The 19754-nt window shown below is 43.5% G+C and overlaps 1 protein-coding gene across 1 annotated transcript in view; it reads right to left on the reverse strand.

The window, feature by feature from the left end:
• C12H8orf48 (chromosome 12 C8orf48 homolog) overlaps positions 1 to 19754 on the reverse strand; it is a 97586-nt gene that overhangs the window by 11923 nt on the left and 65909 nt on the right. Inside the window, exons 9-10 of the mRNA XM_051630572.1 lie at positions 16754 to 16875; positions 3851 to 4021 (exon numbers count right to left, since the gene is read on the reverse strand). The gene's annotated coding sequence lies outside the window, so the exon portion shown is untranslated. The remainder of the gene's footprint in view (positions 1 to 3850; positions 4022 to 16753; positions 16876 to 19754) is intronic.

The following is a 19754-nucleotide window of genomic DNA, read 5'->3' on the forward strand; positions in this document are numbered from 1 at the left end:
CATATATTTTACATTTCCAAATAACTTTATACCCTTAGAAACAGCCCCTCCTGCATCCTTCAGTCATTCTTTCCTTATGCAGCCAGAGCAGCCTGAACTCTTCTGGTTTTATTCTTGCTGTCAGCAATAAGTCTAATGATGTAGAGTTTAGTGATACTGGAATATCTAGGTCTTTGGAAAAGAAGCTTAACACTAAAGAAGCTTTTCAAAATATGCCCCAGACAGCAGTTACTGAAACCTTTTAAAAACATGAGCATTGCCCAGAATTCAGAGGACCCCAGAAGGTTGAATTAGCAAAAACAAAGACAGAAAGAAGCAGCTGAAAGCAGCAAGCAAAATAAACAACCAGCATTTCACCTGTGGATCCCAGAGATGAAGATCACTAGGACATGCAGGAATATAACCTTTACAGTGGCATGTAGATGCTTCCACTCAGCTAGAGAGGAAAAACTGTGCAGAAGGAAAAGTTTTGGCCACCTCTACTTTTAGGCCAGGGGGTTTATCACTGCCATTTACTCATGGTCCTAAATGTGATCAACCAAGACTGGAATAGACCAAAATCTGCTGTTGGCATGAGCTGCCAGTCTCATACTCAGTCTAGTGTACATATTAAACACATCAACATTTCTGAGAAATGGTAATTCTACTGTCTCCTAACTTCTGAGTTCTTGGCCTGAAAGTATTTGCATTTCTTTTCAATTCCTTGCACAGACCTTGCTACTGACCTGTAAATATTACTTTGTTAGATGGTAATTGGCTAAACTCAGGTTTATTTACCTCAGAAAATAAAATCTGCTCTGTACCTGGCTTTATTTGTTTCCAGAAACTAAACTAACCAGTGCTCCCTTATGCTTTTGTGAATGTTGCTCCCATCCAACATGTTCCCCAGCCATCTAATGAGACAAAAATCACGCTAATCCTGGCAACATTTTCTGTGGTGATAAAAATGTGCTGCCCCACCCACAGTGCTCTCTGAAACACCCACACTCTCTCTAGAGAATGTGCTAAATGTGTCCTAAATTGTATGTCATCCTTAATTGTTGGCAGTTTTGATTCCTTTAAGAAATGGTACGTAATCCCTCTTAACATTTGCACCTTCTCCTGGTGCACACTTTCAGAGCTCCTGAAGAGTTTTACTGGTGTTTAGCTTAAATTTTTGCTGCCTAAGCCTCTGGTCATCATTCTCTGTCCTGTCACTGTATGAAACAGATTACACCATCCCACAGGAAAGGAATTAACAAAGTGAGGGATGTATACAGGGTTACCTTGAAGGCAGTCAGAGCCTCTGGTTATGTCTCCTCAGAGAAATCTCTTTCCTAAATTACAGAAATGTAGTTGTCTCTTTCTATTGCCCAAATCTTTATTCCAGTGCCCTCAAAGACACAACCTGTCCAACAAATGGAGCAGTTTATTATTGATGACCAGTGATTAAGTTACTGGGAGTAGTACAAGAGTGTGCTAATTTTCTCTCAGGAGTTTCACATTCTCTAACCTAAATAGTCACATCTTTGGGCTTCAAAAGAATGTTCGGGCTGCTCACACTGTGCAAGATAAAATCCTCCTAAGGACTGAAGCCAAGACTCCACAGCCATCTCCATGAACACCAGCTTATAAGTAGCATGCTCTGAGCAGCAAGAAAGAGAAGGGGATGTCTTTTACAAGACAGATGATCCAATCAAGAAAAGCTAATCCAGGCCTGATGCTACAAGTCCTTGTATAAAGGACAGGGAGCAACTAATCTGAGCAGATACCCTGCAAAGAGACCAACTGATTTGTCTCAGAGCTCATACTGTGGAGGTATGTACTTCAGAGCTGTATCTTCCAGTAAGTATGAAAGACTGAGCCACTCAAATTGGCAATGAAAATAAATGCCCAGTAAACTCATGGAACATATAAGGCTTCTGAAGAGAGTTACAACTTAATTGGCCTCATTGCTCTCCTCCAGAAAATAAACTGGTTTTAACAGAAGGAACGCAAAAAGAGGGCCTTAAAGAAGCCCTAATCCTGAGAAAATTAAACAAATTGCAACCCCAACAGTTAAACTGGCTGAGAATGAACAAGAAAGAAGTTACAGGCTCTTCACTTGTATTAGATGGCAAGGGAATGTCATACTGGTTTTCGCCCTCAGGAAAAACCATCTCATTTGAACATATCCACAAAATTGTCTGCTACAGACAGGGTGAGATCTATCTTATGAGGCTTTCAAGAATTTGAAAAACTCTCCCGAATTGTTTATGATGAGATTAAGAATATCTGAATACCCCTCAGGTTTGTATTTGATGCAATAGTGGCAGAGGATTCAGAAAACTGGTGCTCTATGCCAGTGCTGTCCCTCTTTGAATTCTGGGAATGGAATGGGGAAATATTAATTTCCTTTTCAGAACCATGAAATCAAAAGCAACCTGTTCCCATCAATTCCAGCAAAACCAAGATTTACCCTTAGAAGTGCTAAAAAACATGCAAGGTCTTTGTCCTTATGCTGGATTTCATTTTCAATTACCTCATGTGAGGCCTCTCATTAAGGAAGCAGGATGGCCTTTGGCAGCATGTTTATGAAGTGCTCAGCTCATGACACAAAATTAATAAAAATCTGTAATGGTTCATGTGAGATCCATGACAGACAATGATAACTATTAAAACAGTTATTGAATTCAGGATTTGTTTATTAGTAGTAATATCAAATACTGCTTAAAATAGAAATAAACTGTTAGAACCATAAGAATTTTGGAGGAAATACAGGCAATGTCTCCTTTTGCCTTCTGCCCCTCAGCTGGTCTGACTGTAGGTGCTCCTGTCCCATACACCTGTGGATTGGTCATATTTATATTATTACTCTGTGTGTCTGTAACTATCCTGCCACTTCCAAAATAGATCCTTTTTTTGTTGTTTGGGTTTTTTTGGGGTTTTGGTTTTTCAGTTTTGGTGTGGTTGTTTTTTTTTTTAACACTAATGTGAGCTTATAAGCCCCTTCTTCCTAGTTAATGAAACATAACCCTTCTGTGTTCTTTTATGTGATGCCCCAAACCTAGCAACAATATAGGGACAGGTTTGCAGGTTAAAACAAAAACCATGGAACAATAAGAAACAATCTTGAGAGAGTTACCAACACTGACATATCTGCTCGTGGAGGATCCAAAACTATTTTCCTAACTGCAGCTCAGCAGATCCAGATGGACTTTGCAGCCAAGCACTCTGCTAAATGGTGGAACATATATTGCTCTTTTGCAAAATCAGTGTTTAATTTAGCCCAATAAATGAGATATATTTAGCAATTTATTAAATAGGTATAAAAAAACAGCCTAGGTCCAAGGTCAATCCAGGAAATACAGAAAGTCATTCAGGAACAGGGCTGGGACAGGCACCCCTGCAGCAATGGCTCAGGGAAGGACGGGGTGCCCTGGGCAAAGCTGGAGTGGGGCTGCTGCATCATGGGGGTCCCAGGAGAGGCTGCTCAGGGCCCTAAAAGGGCTACGAGTGACCTCAGGGCCCTGACACAGGTCTCAGGGATGATTTATAAATTCTGTAGCCTCATCCAAGCATTTACCTTTGAACACGCATGAGGAATTTTGCCACTTATTGTAGCTACATTCAAAATGTTCTGGGGAAGAAGAATGAAAAGCAATGGTGCAAGCTGAGATCTGGGGATCAGGGTATCCAAGCTCCACACACACACTGGACACAGACTTTACCACATCCTTGGGGACTGAAAAAAACATCTGGGGGAATTTCAAACCTTCACAAATAGATGCTTGTCAGGGCTTTTCTAACACTCCTAATAGCTCCTATCACTCCCACAGACACCAGTTTATAACAGTGATGAAATAACCATTTTAAAATACTTTTTTTTTACCTGTTTGCCTTGAGATTGCAGCCAAGAAAAAGCCCCATGCAATTTTCTGGGGTTAATTACTCTCTGCACTTCAGCCCTTCTGCGGCAGCTCTGAAGGACGTCTGGCCAGGCTGCTGCTTCTCAGCTCCCAAGGAAGCACAAACAGTCACAGAGACACTCATCCACACAGGTCTGCAAAAAACAACAGGCATAAAGAACAAACTGAAATTTGGCTCTAGACAGACATGGACTAAAGCGAGGACTTGGAGAGGGAAACAGAATCTCCAGGGCCTTGTCCTCCTTTTATTTGTGCCATACCAAGACATACCAGACAGCAAAGTTCTGCTGATACAAAAACAGCCAACTTGTTGTTTTCTTTCTGATGATATGTGTCAAGCACATTTCTTGTATACAAGAGATGTACAATCCTGTCTGAAATACCCCATTTTCTTGCCTCTGAACAAGACTGCAAGGTATTAATTTAAGGAAGAAAATAATAAAGAAGTGTCATCCAAAAACACTGACTTCTCTTTATTAAAACAAAAAATGTTCAGCATCTTGGGACTGTAATGAGAACAAGAGGTTTATTAGCAAGTCTGTTTTCTACTCAACAACATAACTAGTTTCCTGCTGTGCTCTTTCCCTAATAGGCCTGTGGATTAAATGCAAAGTTTCCTCTACTAAATGAGGCTTCAGGCTGATGCTGGAAAAGACCATATATTTCAATGAAGAGAAAGTTTAAAAAAACCCCAGAGTTGTTGTTTAAGCCCTTTGCTGCCCTCTGGTCCCCCTGGAGAATTCTGAGCCAGGAGTAAAGACACAGAGAAACAGATTAAATCACTGGAGGCTGAACTGGAATTTTCTCTGCCTATTTGGAAGGCTGACATGGACAAAGGAGGGCACGAAGGGCACAGCAAAGGCCAGCAGCAGAGTGAGAGCTGCAGCCAAGGCTGCTCCCTCCTTCTGTCTCTGGGTTCAACTCCAGCTCTGCCAGCCTTTGCCAGCTATTAGCATACCAAATAGTTAATTTGCTCCCATAGACACTTGGTTTCTGCTTTTCCCCTGCCTCTCTCCTATTGCCTCTACAAATTTACTGCTCCCTCTCAGTCTCTTCCTGTTCTTCTGCAGTTTTTCCCCTCTAGGTTCTTCCACCTTCCTCTGTTCTCCCTTCGTGCAATGTCCTGTTTTGCCCACATCTGTCCAGAGAGGTCCTGCCTCCTAGGTCTCCGTGTTGTGCAGATAGACACAAAGAAGTGCAGATAGACACAGTGTTTTCTTGCCTTGCTAGAAGCTTATGGAAGATTCCTGTAAATGACCTGGCAGCCTTCCCCTCTCCTTTATCAGCTCCTCTGTTGTGTTTCAGGTCTGCAATGGTCACAGTGTGGTGCCTCTTGTTGGTTTGATGTCAGTTTGATAGGAGATGAATTTAAATACCAACTCTGGGACTAGACATTGTTTCCTAGATTTCTAAGAGTTGAAAAACTTGACCTGGATTTTCTGAAGAGCACCTCAGATGGGTTCTTAGTCTGAAAAATCAAGATAAGAGAGACCAAAAGAATGACCAGCAGGCTAAGACTCCTAATGCCAACCCTGTTACCAGTTGTGTCCGTAGCTTTAGGCAAGCTGCTTCAGCATTTTGCAGTGTCTGATAGTTAAGGAGGAAGAAGGAGCAACGAGCAACAGTACAAAGGCTTTTTGATGTGCATTATAACTTACAGTTCATGTGGATCATATAGTTACCAAGCACTGAAGGGCTGGTTGGTTTAAAGTACTACAGAAATCTCAATATCCACTCTAAATCCCTGCAGTCCATTGTCTTCCTGATCCGTGCCTTTAAGCAGAGTGCTCAAGAGTGGAGTTACTTCTATGGTTGTTATTTCCCTCCAGTTATATATTAAAGAAGAAAGAGCATGGCAAAGGAACAGGGTTTAAAAAGAAACACCAGCAAAACCACACAAAACCACACTATCAGCATGGCCAAGCCCAGCCAGGTTGCTAAAGACCTTCCAGAAGTTGTCAAAACCAAACCTACACTTTGAAACAAGAATAAAATTGTTTGTTTAACTGGTTATTGATCCCATCTTTTTAATTTAATTAAACTATTATCCTATTCCTGGCAGCAATACACCAAAAAGTAATCATATCTAGATTAAATCCTAACAACTGTCCTTAAACTTTCTCGTCCCCATTCCAGCCCTTAGGAAAGGTTGGCATTGCATCAATTTTCCTCTTCTCTCCCATCCTTTCTACTTCCCTGAGCGAGCCCCATCCCATTTCCCTGGCTCTAGCTACAGTACTGCTGAGCAGCACATCAACCTCAGCCTGTGCTTTTATTCCTTTTGTAGCAAACAACGTTTGTTGCATAATTCATGTCCTAAACATCTTTAAAGGAGGCACCTAGTGATGAGAAATGTAGCTTCACTTGGTTATATTTTGTAACATTTTTAGTGGAACAAGACATTAAGAGGCATGCAAATAATTTTGACAAGCTTTCTTCTCCTGTGGGTGGCTGCTAACAAAAAGGCACTGAGGCATTGCACCGTCAGATGTAGAGATTCTGGAGAAAACATTTGTCCCCAGCACAGGAATGCCACCAGCCCTGGGATTTATGTCAGCACTGTATGCTGGGGCAAAAAGCTTCTGGGCTCAGCCCTGCTGATGATCCAGCAGAGTCTATATCCCGGAGCTGCTGAATGTGTGTCTGAAATGTCTCAATACTTGACTCACCGTTTGCACAGACAACACTGAAATGTCTGGGTGACAGAGAACAACCTGGCAGCTACAGCAAGCTTTAAGCTACGAGGTAGAAACCAGACTAGGCTGTTCACGACCCTGTTCATGGCCTGAGTGTGATGAGGTTTGTTTTCCCTTTCCTGCTCCCTCATTCCTCTGCAGACTCAGGTGTGTCCTGGCTCCACAGCTCCTCCCTTGGCTGAGGGACGAGGCAGCCGTGCTGCAGGGCCAGGAACTGCATCAAACCCCCGGAGGATTCCTAACACGGCCCTCTCCTCCCTGGGGGTACAGAAAAGACTGTGGGAGCCCATATTCCCAGTGTAGGAAGCAGAAGAAAATCTGCATCATCTTGCAGATGCTGCTGGACAGAAAGCAGCACGATGCTTTTCTTTCCTCTGCAGTTTGTAAGATGAAATACTGACACTTCCCCACAGGGCATAATCCCTCCTGAAATCCTGCTAAGAACTCCGGAGTTACAGACATTAAGCCTTGGAGGAATTTCCACACAGACAACACTTAAATGTTAGAACCCTAAAACAGCCTGTTCATACTGTATCAACATGACATACCCATACCAGGGCAAGCACATAAAGAGCCCTGAGGGGTGGCAAGTCTGAGACACCACATACCACTCTGGTACACCTGGCTGAAGAGGAGCAAAGGACAAACATGTACACTGCTGTTCTGACCATGAAGAGTGAAGGACAAATGTTTACACAGCTCTTCTGACCATGAGGACCAAAACTATGACCATGTTCCTGAGAGGTGGATGTTCAAAGGTGACCAGTTTCAATAAGCAGTGAAGACTAATGGCTTTCCTGAGACAAAAGCATTTTCCAGCACTGCCTTTCCCCTGAAGGCCTCCAGGAGCCTTTCCTGAAGCCTTTCTCCCTTCTGAAGCGAGCTGTGGAGCCCACGCTCAGCTCTGTGCTGCTGCAGCTGCTCCATCATCAGTCCCCCACAGCAGATACACTATGTTCCTCAAGACAAAAATCTCTCAGCCCCCATCCCTCTTACCACTGAGCAGCAACAGGCCAAGGTGAACTGTCCTCTCTTGGTTTTGTCACCTTGATATGTGCTCACAGACAACAGCCACCCTGGGCACATGGGGGGTTTTGGGGAGCACAGCCTCTCTGCCTGCTCACATGGAGCTGAAACGAGCCATTGCTTACCCAGCCCCTCAGACATTTCCTGCCAGCATTAAACTTGTCAGGTTGGCTGAAAATGCCAATTTTCAATGGGAGTCTGCCAAGATGAACTTGAACTACACACACATCTGTCTTCTTCACATCAGCAGGAATCTTCTTTCATTGCTTCCAGGGTTGTTAATCCTTCTCCTCTGGGACTGCACCAAGATGGTCCTTTTTTCTTGAGGATAATCGGACTGTCAAACAGAATTCTAGAAAGGACAGAACAGTTCCTTTAATTTTCCTAACTTTATAATTAGGTATTCAGTCCCATCAGAGCAGAAAAAGGACATACAAGAGTTCAAGGACGATTCTGGCATTTTTTAAATAGCACTTATAGGTGATGGTTCATCAGAAGTCCATTTCCAGAACTTACAATTAAGAGGAATCCTAGAGATAAAGCTAGCAAACAGGAAAGGAAAGAACCAGAGTGAGTAGGACACAGAAAGAAGTATTTACTGGCAGTAACACAGAGCTGTTCAGACAACTGAAAAGGGGGGACCCATAAGGCAGCAGCACAGGACAAACTTCAGAGGGCCAAGGGCTTAGGGAAGGGAGGGTGCCCTTCAGTGTCCCTTCAGCCACAGGACTTGTGTACTGCCAGTGACATAAATCACAGAAGGACTAGATGGAGTCTATAAAAACAGGCACACACATAAGTCATGGCAATGCCTCGCTAGACACCAGTAGCACAATACCCAGCACATCAGCAGCCTGTTCTCGTTACCTTTGGAACAGGAAGAGAAGAAAGAAGGTATTTCCTGCTATCCCAAGCTTTTTCTCCCCATCTCCTCTGTGTATACAAACTCGAATGGAACGCAGCAACTTCTGCCAAAGACAGAGCACAAAACAACTGGGTTTCTTCATATGGGGGAAGGAAAAAACAGGGAACTTCCAATCTGGCTAGATAAAACACCCAAACTAGATCTATCAAACAGCTATGTCTATAGATAGTGAGAGACCATGATTTACCATCTCACCTGAAAAACAATTTCCAGCAGTACCAGGCTGCTAGCAGCAGAGTGTCTTGCTGCTTTATTGGTAAACCACAAGAGAGCATCTTCAGCTGAAGCATCAACACCAAGCAATGATTCCTACACAATCCTGTGCTCACAGCCTTGGAAAATTGCCTGGGTGTCCCAGCAGAATCAAACAAGATAAAGAGAGAATGATTCAAGTAATGAGTAATAACAAGGCCTGGAAAAGGCTGCCTGCTTACAGACAAATGGGATATTTGCAGTAATTAATAACTGCAACAAGACAGAAAGGAGCTGACAGCAAAGTAAGATTGAACAGTTACAGTTTGGATCCCAATTTGGAAGTTAAGAAATATTTTATTATTATTTATTTTAAGGTGAACTCAGACCTGGATTTAGCTTTTCATCTCAGCAGAGGTGAAGAGGATTTGGGGTTAGAATTTTTATACTGAACCTACCACAACTTTAAACACCAGCATTCAGTCTGACCAAATTCACCTCTACCACGAGAGAAAATATTGACTGCAAGATCAGGTTAGACTGAATCTTCCAATAAGAAAAGTAATTTATTCTGAGAACAACTTCTCTGTAAGTAGAAAATCAGGATAGTCTGAGACTAGTTTTCTATTTTAATTTCCAGGGCAGTTTCCAAGAGTTCATTAGCAGTCCCTATCAATCCCTGCACTACCTGGAACCAGATCTGTGCGGGAGAGTGAAACATAATTCTGGCCCTGGAGAGCATTCCTGAACTTCATTTTTTATTATTACAATTCACTGAGAAACTCCAACCATGGCAAAGCCATCCCTGGGACAGTCAGCATATAAACTATCCTCAGAAAGGAATTCTCTGCTCCAAAGGTGTCATAACCTCCTCAGTAAAGCATAAGAGAAATGAGAAATGATCTTTCAAGAGTGCACAGCAGAACAAGGGGGATCCAAACCCGAGTTTTTCTAGCTCCCAGGCTACTGGGATCAAAGGAAAGCAGCACGGATGTTTCCACTCCTGCCATCTAAATGTACATCACCCAGGTCATGCTCTTCAGCATCAGTCAGTGAACCTGAGCATTCCCCATATCAGTGCCATCCCCACCTCCCCAAGGCACTATAGCAAGGTTGGAAGGTTTCTCAATAGGAAGCTGTGGTGAAGGACAACCCATGGGCTGGACCTTGCTCATCCATCCACTCGGGGACGCTGAGGCCACATGGAGCCACCACTGCACATGCCTCCCGGAGGAGGGCACCAGGGTCCCTCCCATCTCTGTGTGTGAGCACAGCCAGGCCACATGTCCCCCTCTGTTTCTATCCTGGTGGCAGAAGGTGAAAGCTTGCTATTCCTAGCCACATTTATTTATCACTTTGCTCTGATCTCCATGGAAACAAGCCATGATATTCCTGGCTGCAGCAGGAAGGTCGGGAGGTCTGCAGGAGCTGCTTGAAGCCACTGGCACAGAGCAGAACAAATGCTAAAACCAGAAAAGTGCGATTTCTCTGCAAAAAGCAATGAAATAAGTGGCAGGAGAGTTGAAAAGCACTAAATGTGGGAGGCCTGAACTTAATACCACTTCAATTATTTAACACGATGGTCTCGTCTGTGTGTTTGGATGAGAATGATCAAACCTCAGGACTGCAGAGGTTATATCGTCACCGCTTACAGCCAGTGCTGCCCAGTTGTTTCTCTGCACCTACTGGGCACCTTTGAATTGCTTTTTATCAGCTTTCTCTAGAAAAGAGGAACAAGGAAAAAAAACCCAAAGCCAGACACTCAGAGCTGAGCTTGATCCTACAGAAATCAAGGACATCAGATGCATCCAGATGTGGCTCTAAATGTCTGTTTATTAACAGACAGGACAGCAATGGCACAGAAGTACAGCTAGTCACCACCTGCCCTGCCATCCTGCATCTGGAGCAGGGGATGGGTTTGCTGGGGACCAGAACCAGACAAAATGATTAGTTAAACGTCATCAAGCTCTCCTGAGCTATTTAAATGTCTGAGTTGTGAAGGATGAGAAACGTCTTCCCTGATCCATTTCGTAAGCTAGAGAAATATTAAGTTAAAAAACATGTTTCAGACACGGAGCAGAGCAGTTGGTAGGAGACACTGATCTGTGCCACCTCCAGGATTTTGTGCTTCACTGACAGAACATCCATCATCCACTCCCCAGGATAAATGCACACAACAATCAGCCTCTTCTACCAAAGGAGCCAATGGGAATGTCCCAGTTAATCTTCTGCCCTTGCTCCTCCCTGCTGTGCCTCCCTTGTACCACACGGTGACCACAGACACAGCAATCTCATAACTCCATTTCTCGACACAGTATGTGTACATCTCAGCCTGTAACCCAGCCTCCAAAGGAAGCCTGGGAGAACCCTCTAGCAAGGATGGCACACAGCAGCCTGCCACTGTAAGAACCATAGACACTGTTTTCATGACCAGAAAGAACCATTTGAATCAGTTCATCTGATATGTAACAAAGAGCATTAACTATATCCTTGATACAACCCCTTGTCTGAGCTAGAGAAGAGTTTAGAAGATGAGCCCAATCATAAACTCTGGTTATAAGAAATAACTGCAGTGTCTGGACAGGGTTTCCTGCAATCCACCACTGGCACAACTATAAATGAAAACCCTACCTCCAGTCTTGCTTCCATTCAGATTATGTTACACATTTTTCTGCCACACTGAAAAAGCAAAACAAGTTTTGTCCCCTGTGCACAGACTGTCATGAAGCCACTCAGAAGCCCTGCTTGCTAAATTCAGTACATTCACTTTCTGGAGTCTTTTGGTAGAAGACTTAAAATCAGTTGATTGAAAAATTTGCTGCTGTATTTCACAGGATAAACATCTGACAGTGACAGGCATCATAAATATTTGCTCATTCTGCCTTTGCTTCAGATAGGCCATTCCTGCAGCACTAAATTGCAAAGTTTTTTCCACAAGTACCTTGCAAACATCTGAATTGTGTGAGATGGAAAACTGTTAGTAATCTCACAATAGACTGAAAAGAATCTGAATTTTTAATAACCAGGTCTTTAAGAAAGAACATGTTATTCCCTAGTGCTGAAGTGCCAAATTACTCCAAGTTTTCAGCTGCTACAAAGTCAGCATTGGTCCCAAAAGCTCACAGAAGGTGCCAAAGACGCCTTCCTGGGGGCTGCCTATGAGCCATGAATTTTATTTTTAAAATTTATTTATTTAATTTGGAATAACACATAAGACTTGCAGGATGGATGTGTAGCATTAGTGGCTTGTTTATTTGTTTTCTAGCCAAAAAGCAACAGGTGCTGTTAATGAGAATGTCCTGAATACAAATAATTGCAAACCAACTCCAGTTCTGGGCTTTTGCCCGGAAAGGTTTGATCCTTGAGGTCCCTTCCAACCTGTTATTCTATGATTCTGTAAAATTTTGGCCCCAAATGTAAATTGAAAAATTGATATCCATCAGCCTAACTTTAACAATCTAAAATCTAGAATGTTCAAAAGAACAACTGATTTGTTCTTTAGTTTACACAGAAGATGCTGCAGCAAGGATTCACCTGATGGAGAACATTACCTCACGTATTGTGATCAAATGTGCATTCAAAGAACATAAAGATGCCCAGAGGTGGCACATCCTTATTGCCCTACCAAAAAGAAAGCACAGAGAAGGAAATGGGAACTAATTAGTGCCATAATGTGTCTGAGGCTGAATTCAGTGTCACTCAAGATCCACAGGCAGCAGAAGAATAAAGAAAAATGGAGTCAATTTGTGGCTCGGTATTTATTAGCATTTAGATAATATGCCCCATCCATCATCTCCAAGGCCTGTTTCAGAAGTACCAGTGCTCCCACGCCCTGAGCACCCAGAACCCTTGTAAATCAACTCCTCAATCCCACCGGGAATAAAACGTGTTCATCGGGATGTAACCACTGAGGGAAGACATTTTAACTGGTAATGGAAATAAAGACTGATGATACGAAGGAGTCATGAAAGTAAGAGGCTACAGATGAAGACAGAAGGAATCACTCCTTCCTGCTGACGTACATCTGTGATTTACAAGCTGCCAAGCACAGCCATGGGATTCTGTGAATAAAATCCCAGTGGACTCTGACAGATGATTTGAAAGCATCTGAAAAACTTCAGCCAAGCTGGCTGCTCCATCACTTGGCTGGGAAGAGAAAAGGGACCCTGAGACTACAGCAAAGGGCCTGCAGAGGGTCCAGAAAGGAAAAGAATAAACTCAGTAGTAATAAAAATTGATTCCTCTGCTTATCCAGATAAGTAACCATGGACAGATTTAGACAGGTCTGAGCAACAGATCTGGGTCTAGGCATTGCAGCCCCCTCCTCCTGCAAGTGCTCTGGACAAGGGGTCTGGAATGAGTCTCAGACCTGCTGTTGAAAGCACAGCTGAATTTCTACAAGGCTGTGGCTCTGCAGAGTACAGGCTCTTACCTTCCCTTACTACTCAGTGCACAGGAGAGAGCAGCAAAGGTCATGGCTTCACTGCAGCCTTGGAGAGCATGTTGCTTTTCTCTGTTTTTCAAGTTTATTCCCCAGGCACTCCAAGACCAGACTCCCAGAAATCTCATCAATTTTTGACTCAATAAAACCCTAAGTAAGTGGCTGAAATTAAAGATGCAGAAAATTAAACACAAATTTAGGCACTGTGATAAATCAAGACCTATAAAAATTAAACACCAAATCAATCTTTTCATATGGATTTCTGCTTTAGCAAAGTTTTAATGAGTTTTGACCTTTCATCCCACTTCGGCACGGGAGACACATTCAAAAATCTGACCATTTCCAGGAAAAGTAACTTCTTGCCTACCTTAATTTAAGCAAATAAATTGTTCTGGGCCCAAAGTATTTGTTAGTTTGCAAATAGTCAGGCTGTTCAATATCTGAGTAGCTGTTGACTAAAAACAAACAAAAGAAAACAAAGCAATCCATTTCATAATGAGCATCCATCTATAATGATTATAAATCATTAATGTTGATTAATTTATTAACATAACAGTGATCTCAGATTTGGTATTCCTAGCACAGACACAGTTATTTGTGTATTTATTTGCATAATCTTTGACAGCAGGGTCGGGCTAGATGATCCATTTTTGAGTGAAAAAGCAATTCCTGGCTGGATACAAAAACCCAATAATAGTGACAGGAGAATTAATTCACTAAAAGTGGGGTTCAAAGTCTCCAGTGACTCAGGACTGTAACAAGGAAGGAGGTTTGCAAATAGGAACATTTTAATCCAGGACCTGCAATTAATATCAGTGCTAGACTGCCACATACCCCCAAAACAATGAGGATATGCTACACGTGCTGTTGTGTTTGCTGAGATTTCTGTGCTAGCAAATACTGGGGATAAAGTGCTTATAACAGCAGGAAACTGTCCAGAGGCTATGGCTGCCTTCAGAGTTACAAGGCAGGCTGAGCTGAAGGATCTCCTTTGCTCTGGGATCTGGTGCTGTGCCCCTCCTGACAGACCCAAAGCCTCAGGCCCAGCCTGGACAGTGTCCAAATGCCACGAGGGCAGGTGGGACCTGTCAGGCTCACCAGGGTGTTTCTATTCAATAGGCATCACAGATTATCATTTCAGGGAAGGCTCATGACTCTTCCTCACTTACTGTATTTTTACTGGGGCACAAGCAGAAATGCACCTCATAGGAATGAGGCTGTGAAAAGAAAAGAGCAGGAAAGGCTCCAGTAGGGAATGCAGGAGTCATTCAAGGTCTTCTCAAGATTAACAGCATTTTTATGGAGCTGTGGTTGCCTGCCTCTCTGCTGATACTTTCAATAGGAAGCTACAGTAACATGACTTAAAATAAAATGAAGCTACTTATATGCATAAAGTTAACCAACCACTTAATTAGTTTCCTAGTCAGTCTCTTACTGGAAAATGAAAGAGGGGGAGGCATTCATGTTCCTTCACCTCACAATTGAAACCTTTTTTTTTCTAGAGGAACAATTACTACTTTGCTGTCCCTTTACAGAGAGGAGATCTGGTGTCTGTATGGAAGCACACTGTCCACTAAAAGAAATCAAGTGTTCATCAAAATCACATCGTAATTTAAAATGCCTCTCTGAGCATCTCATTTCTTAGCCAGCAGCTGCTTGCACCGTGGGTAGACAGAGCATGCTCCTGCACCTCAGCACATCCCTTGCAGTGATGAACTGACAAAATAATAAGGAGAGAAGGATCAAGGGCAAAATAGCGAGAGACAACCCCTGTGCAGGGCCCTGCTCAAGTGGAAAACGGTTATCTTGTATGCTCTGTTAACAGCATCTCTCCCATTTTACAGCTCCTTCTTTCCTCAGTTACCCTCTCCCTTATAATGCACCTCACAGCTAAAACCAGCAACTTTCCCTTTCCCAGGCATCATCCCAAGGCTGCTCACCCAGGGCACCAAGGTAGAGATATATACATATATGTGTGTGTATATATCTCAGACCTGTCCAATCTCTGGGGCTGGCTTTGCTCTTCACTGTCCTAGACTGTATCTTGAGATATAACAATCTTGAGAAATAACAATAACTGGAGCTGTTCTCTGGTTTTGGCTTTTGAAGGAGGGGGTGGAAAGCCTGAAAAGCAGAGTTTGCCAAAGAGCTCCCATCAGAGCACATAGATTTGGGCTGCTTAACAGGTTGGATTAAGATCTGTTACAGCCTTGTGCAATGTTACCCTGTCTGTATTGCTACAAGCGAGGTGTGCCACAATCTTCTCTCATGAAATCAAATGACTGTGTTGTGTCACCAGTCTTGGCTGGGCAGAGGAGTGACTGCCAGCCTTGTGGGTGGTTGAGGATGAAGCACCTCATCGTCAGGACCTCTCCTCATGCTTTATCAGGCTTCATTAGCTATCAAGGAACAAATATCTTACGGTGCTAGAAGGCTCCAGTCATGATTCGTGACAAAGAGAGGGCTCCAAACATGAAGCACTGCTTTGAACTCCTTTCTCTCCTGAGGTCTGAGCTGTAGCTCTGGCAGGCTGACAGTGGAGAGACACTTGCCATGTGTGCAGACATTTCAACAGCCATGTCTGCTGCCTCAGGTCCAGAGAACATGTCAAGGTTACATTATTTCTGCTCTCAGAGGTAAAGGATCAGGGGTTTTCAGAACCTCTGTGACTGTTAGTCTTCAATGCTTTCATTTTGCATTTCAGTGTGGTGTGAAAAAACACCAATTTTCTCTGTTATTTCCCCCTAGAAAGATCCAAAGTCGCAGCAGGGAATGGCAGGAAAATCACTGGGTTTTCCATGGACTTCAGTGAGGACAGTGTGAAGGGGTTGCTTGCTTCCTGAGAAGGTGCCAGCACTTCATTACATTCTTCAGAAGCCCAACCCTGCACAGATTCTTACTTGACTATTTTTTATCTGCTTTCTGATTAAACTTTAAGACATTTGTGACTATCATTAATTACCAGATCCCCCTGCAAATACCTGGGAACCTATCTCAGGCCTGAGAGATTGCCCCAACTCAGTCAGAGGGAAAAATTCTTCTAAGATTTTTTTGAAGAGGAGCCTGGGACACCCTGGGTGTGTGAAGTCTCCCCTAACATTCCACTAAGCAGGGAAAGGAATAAGCAACCCAAGAGGCCCTTGCCCACAGATTCCTACTCCTTCTTAGATCTTTATCTTCCCTCATCATCCTGCTACATTCTTGTATCTCCACTGGATCACAAAAACTTCCAAACACAGGGATGGGAGGTAAGAAGCAAGAGATATCTCATTATGTAGGGACAGTGATTGGTAACCAGACTCATACCCTCAGATCCTAATGCTGAAAGCTCTTACACACATCAAAATTAAGATTAGTGGTCTTGGATTAATTTGAAGAGAAGCAGAATTAAAAACAATACAGAGACGTTAAGGCCAAGAGCCCGTGACTCACCTCGACTGGACAGGCTGATCCTTCTGCTGAGCATCATAGTAATACCCTTCACCAGGTAGCGAGGAGAAAAATCATCACTAGTTAGGTTAGGAAATCTGGGTTGCAGGTATGGCTACATGATGAAATGAGGATAAGATTAGGTAGGAACACTTACCCTGTGATGAGGATTCAATGCTAAGGGCATTCTCGTGTGTGCCGGGACTGCAGCCGAGCAGCGCTTGCTCCCCCTTAGGCCGTGCAGACTGCAGGGGGCTCGGGGACACCTTGCACCCATGGCTGCCAGAAAGAAGAAATCTTTAATTGCAAATAAACCCAAAAGTCTCTTCTCCTCTTTCTACTATTTTAGAGCACGGTGTAAGTTCTGCAAGAAGTATGTATGGGTAAAGTTTAACACATCTTTTGTGCCATGACTTGTGCAGCTAAAGATGACAGAGATGCCACATCCTCTGTCCCTGTGTGTGGGCAGACGTGGGCAGGGAGAGGGCTGATGCAGGGATCTCTGTCACTTTTCTGATGAGATCTGACAATATTAACGAGATTCAGGAACCACTCGTTCTGGTGAAAGATCAGCAATGGCTTCATGTTACTCTTGCATCCTGACAGGAAAAATTGTCTAAGTAGCAAGAGTGGCACATCAGAGCGGGAGGAGGAAAGGGGGGATGAGGGGAAGGCAGGGGAAAAGTTAATTACAACCTGCAGCCAATTTGAAATTCTTCTCTTGGATGGACTCATTATCAGCACTGGGGCATTTCACCTGTCCCGTGGGGCTGGATAAGCACTGATATTCTCTCATTAACATGTTGCCATCGAGTATCTATCAATGCTCGTTAGTGCTCCTTCAGTGGGGAGGAGAACCCTTCCTCCCATGGTAGCATTGCCCCCTCTATCTGCATCCACTTCTTTTTTTTTTTTTTGCTCCTGTGCTCAGACAGGAATCAAGCAGTAAGCATGTCTTGCTAACTCCCTTTGACATCTCTGATAAGGTTATCTGGGATTCTAAACTTTCAAAAGCAGAAAATCACTAATGGGCTCTTGTGAGCAGAGGAGATTCTGCTCTTTTTAAAAGGCTTTATAGCTCCCTGCCACAGTCTGAGCTGGTTTGGTGTTCCGACAGGGCAAAGCCATCAATCATCCCAGCCAGTGCCCTCACTGAGGAAGGCATTTCACAAGCCACATGGCCCAACCAGTGAAGACACCAAGCAGGGCAAGGCAACAAGTGGCTCAAATCTGCATGGTGTTAGGAGGGGCAGAGAGGGCAGCCTACACGCTCGCAGACATCGCCTGGTTTTTCCCCCCACTCTTCACCTTTGCCTGTATTGACAAAAGGAAACTTCAGCAAGGATTTAATCAAAGCCTCAGACAAAAAGGTTCAAGTCTGTCTATGTCTGTTAAAAGGCTGAGAAAACTTTAAGGTCTGTTGTCTGACAGTGGCAGCACTCATTATACTATATTCTGGACTCAAATTAGCTAAAATGAAGGGCCCATTGCTACAAACTGGAGAGCTGGGAAGAGAACAAGTCCAGACGACTCAGAAACCAGATGTCCTTGCTTGCCACGTGCTTGTCTCTCCACACACATGGCCTGTCCTTGCAACATGCACGTGTTGCTGTGTTTGCCTATGGCTCCTGGCATAGCGAGGACACAGCCCACGTCTTGGATTTTGTCTGCAGAGATGACTGGCAAACAAAAGGCAAAGTTGCTTCTAATGGAGTATCTGTACGGATCAAAGGGAGGGGGTTGGTTTTCTCAAGCTGGTGTTGAAGTAGAGGTAAAGACAATCCTTGGAAGCAAAGGGGCTTTGACTTCTACCCTTCAGCCAGGAGTGGTACTGGGCAACAGCACCAAAGCAGGATGAGGTCAGGCTCCCATTGCCACTGTCCTGAACAGTGGCTGTTTTCCACTTCAACTCAGGACTAGTATATATGGCACAAGAAGTGCCATAGAATTGCAGCTCTTCTGAAGGCCTTACTGGGCCTACGTAATGGCAAAAGGAAGTATGTGACCAGTCTCAGAACCAAGTTCCCAGTCTCATTTTGTGGGTCAGTGCTCAGGACTGTGCTGCTCACACACTCCTCAGAGCAGCATGGACAGTGGGTGCAGAGCCATTTCTGACAAGGAGGATTTCTACAGAAAATATACCTGTTGTTCTTGTCAATCATGATGGAGAGGGAAGTGAGAGAGGAAAGTGGAAAATGAAGAGGCAGCTAACTAGAGAAATTCTCAAATTGCAAGCAAGTAACTGTGAGAAACTAAAAGCTATAATAATAATAAATCTTTCAGGGTTTCATGAATTCTTTCCTGTGAATCTGACTGAATCTATTTAAAGGATCAAATTTCATCCTGGTGTATGGATTTCCAAAGTTTGCTGGAGCTACTTCAGCTTACACCACTTTTAAGTATGGCTCATGGTGTCAGAAAGATTGGAAATGCCCAGCACAGAAGTCATTGCACAGCAAATTGCCACTTTATGAGCAAAGCAAGTTAATGGAGGGTCCAGTATCTCTGAGCTCACCTACATCAGCCTTACTAGTAAATAAAATAAATTAATTCCTTCATACCGCTTTTGCTGGACTTGTGGAAACCCATAGGATAGGTTGTATCCAGTATGTCAGGTACTCTGGAATTCCCTGCAGCTGCTCCTGTAAGGGCAATTCACTGTAATGGAAAACTGAGTGGAAAGGAATTGCCACGTTCACTTTGTGTGCTCTAGTTAAAGAGTAAATTAACCATATCTAACCTCTAGACAGGAGTCCTCTGGGAAAAGATGTGATGGTGTAATTAAGGGGTATATAATAATGTAAATGGGCAAAGGGGCTAATTAAATTCATAAAATCCATCTCCATTCTGCTACTTCCTGATAGCAGAGTTCTTCAATTTGCAGCCTTTATAATCTTGGTTTAGAGCACCAGTTGTGTTCAATAAAGAGCTTTCCTGTTAGCTGGGGCTTGTCTCTCCTCTCCCTGGCATGCCTGCCCCGATGGAGTCACAGCACAATGAGTCTCTGGCCTCCTGAAGTCATGTAATTATCTCAGGAACTTAAATTAAAAAATTGGACTCTTGTAAACCTCTCTGTTCTGAAGGAAAGTGAGAGTAGGTGATCCCAGTGTCACCAGGCTGTTTGTGTCTGTTGAGAGCCTGAAATAATGGTTTTCAGA

Source organism: Apus apus, chromosome 12 (assembly GCF_020740795.1).
Source record: "Apus apus isolate bApuApu2 chromosome 12, bApuApu2.pri.cur, whole genome shotgun sequence".
Classification (NCBI taxonomy): Eukaryota; Metazoa; Chordata; class Aves; order Apodiformes; family Apodidae; genus Apus; species Apus apus.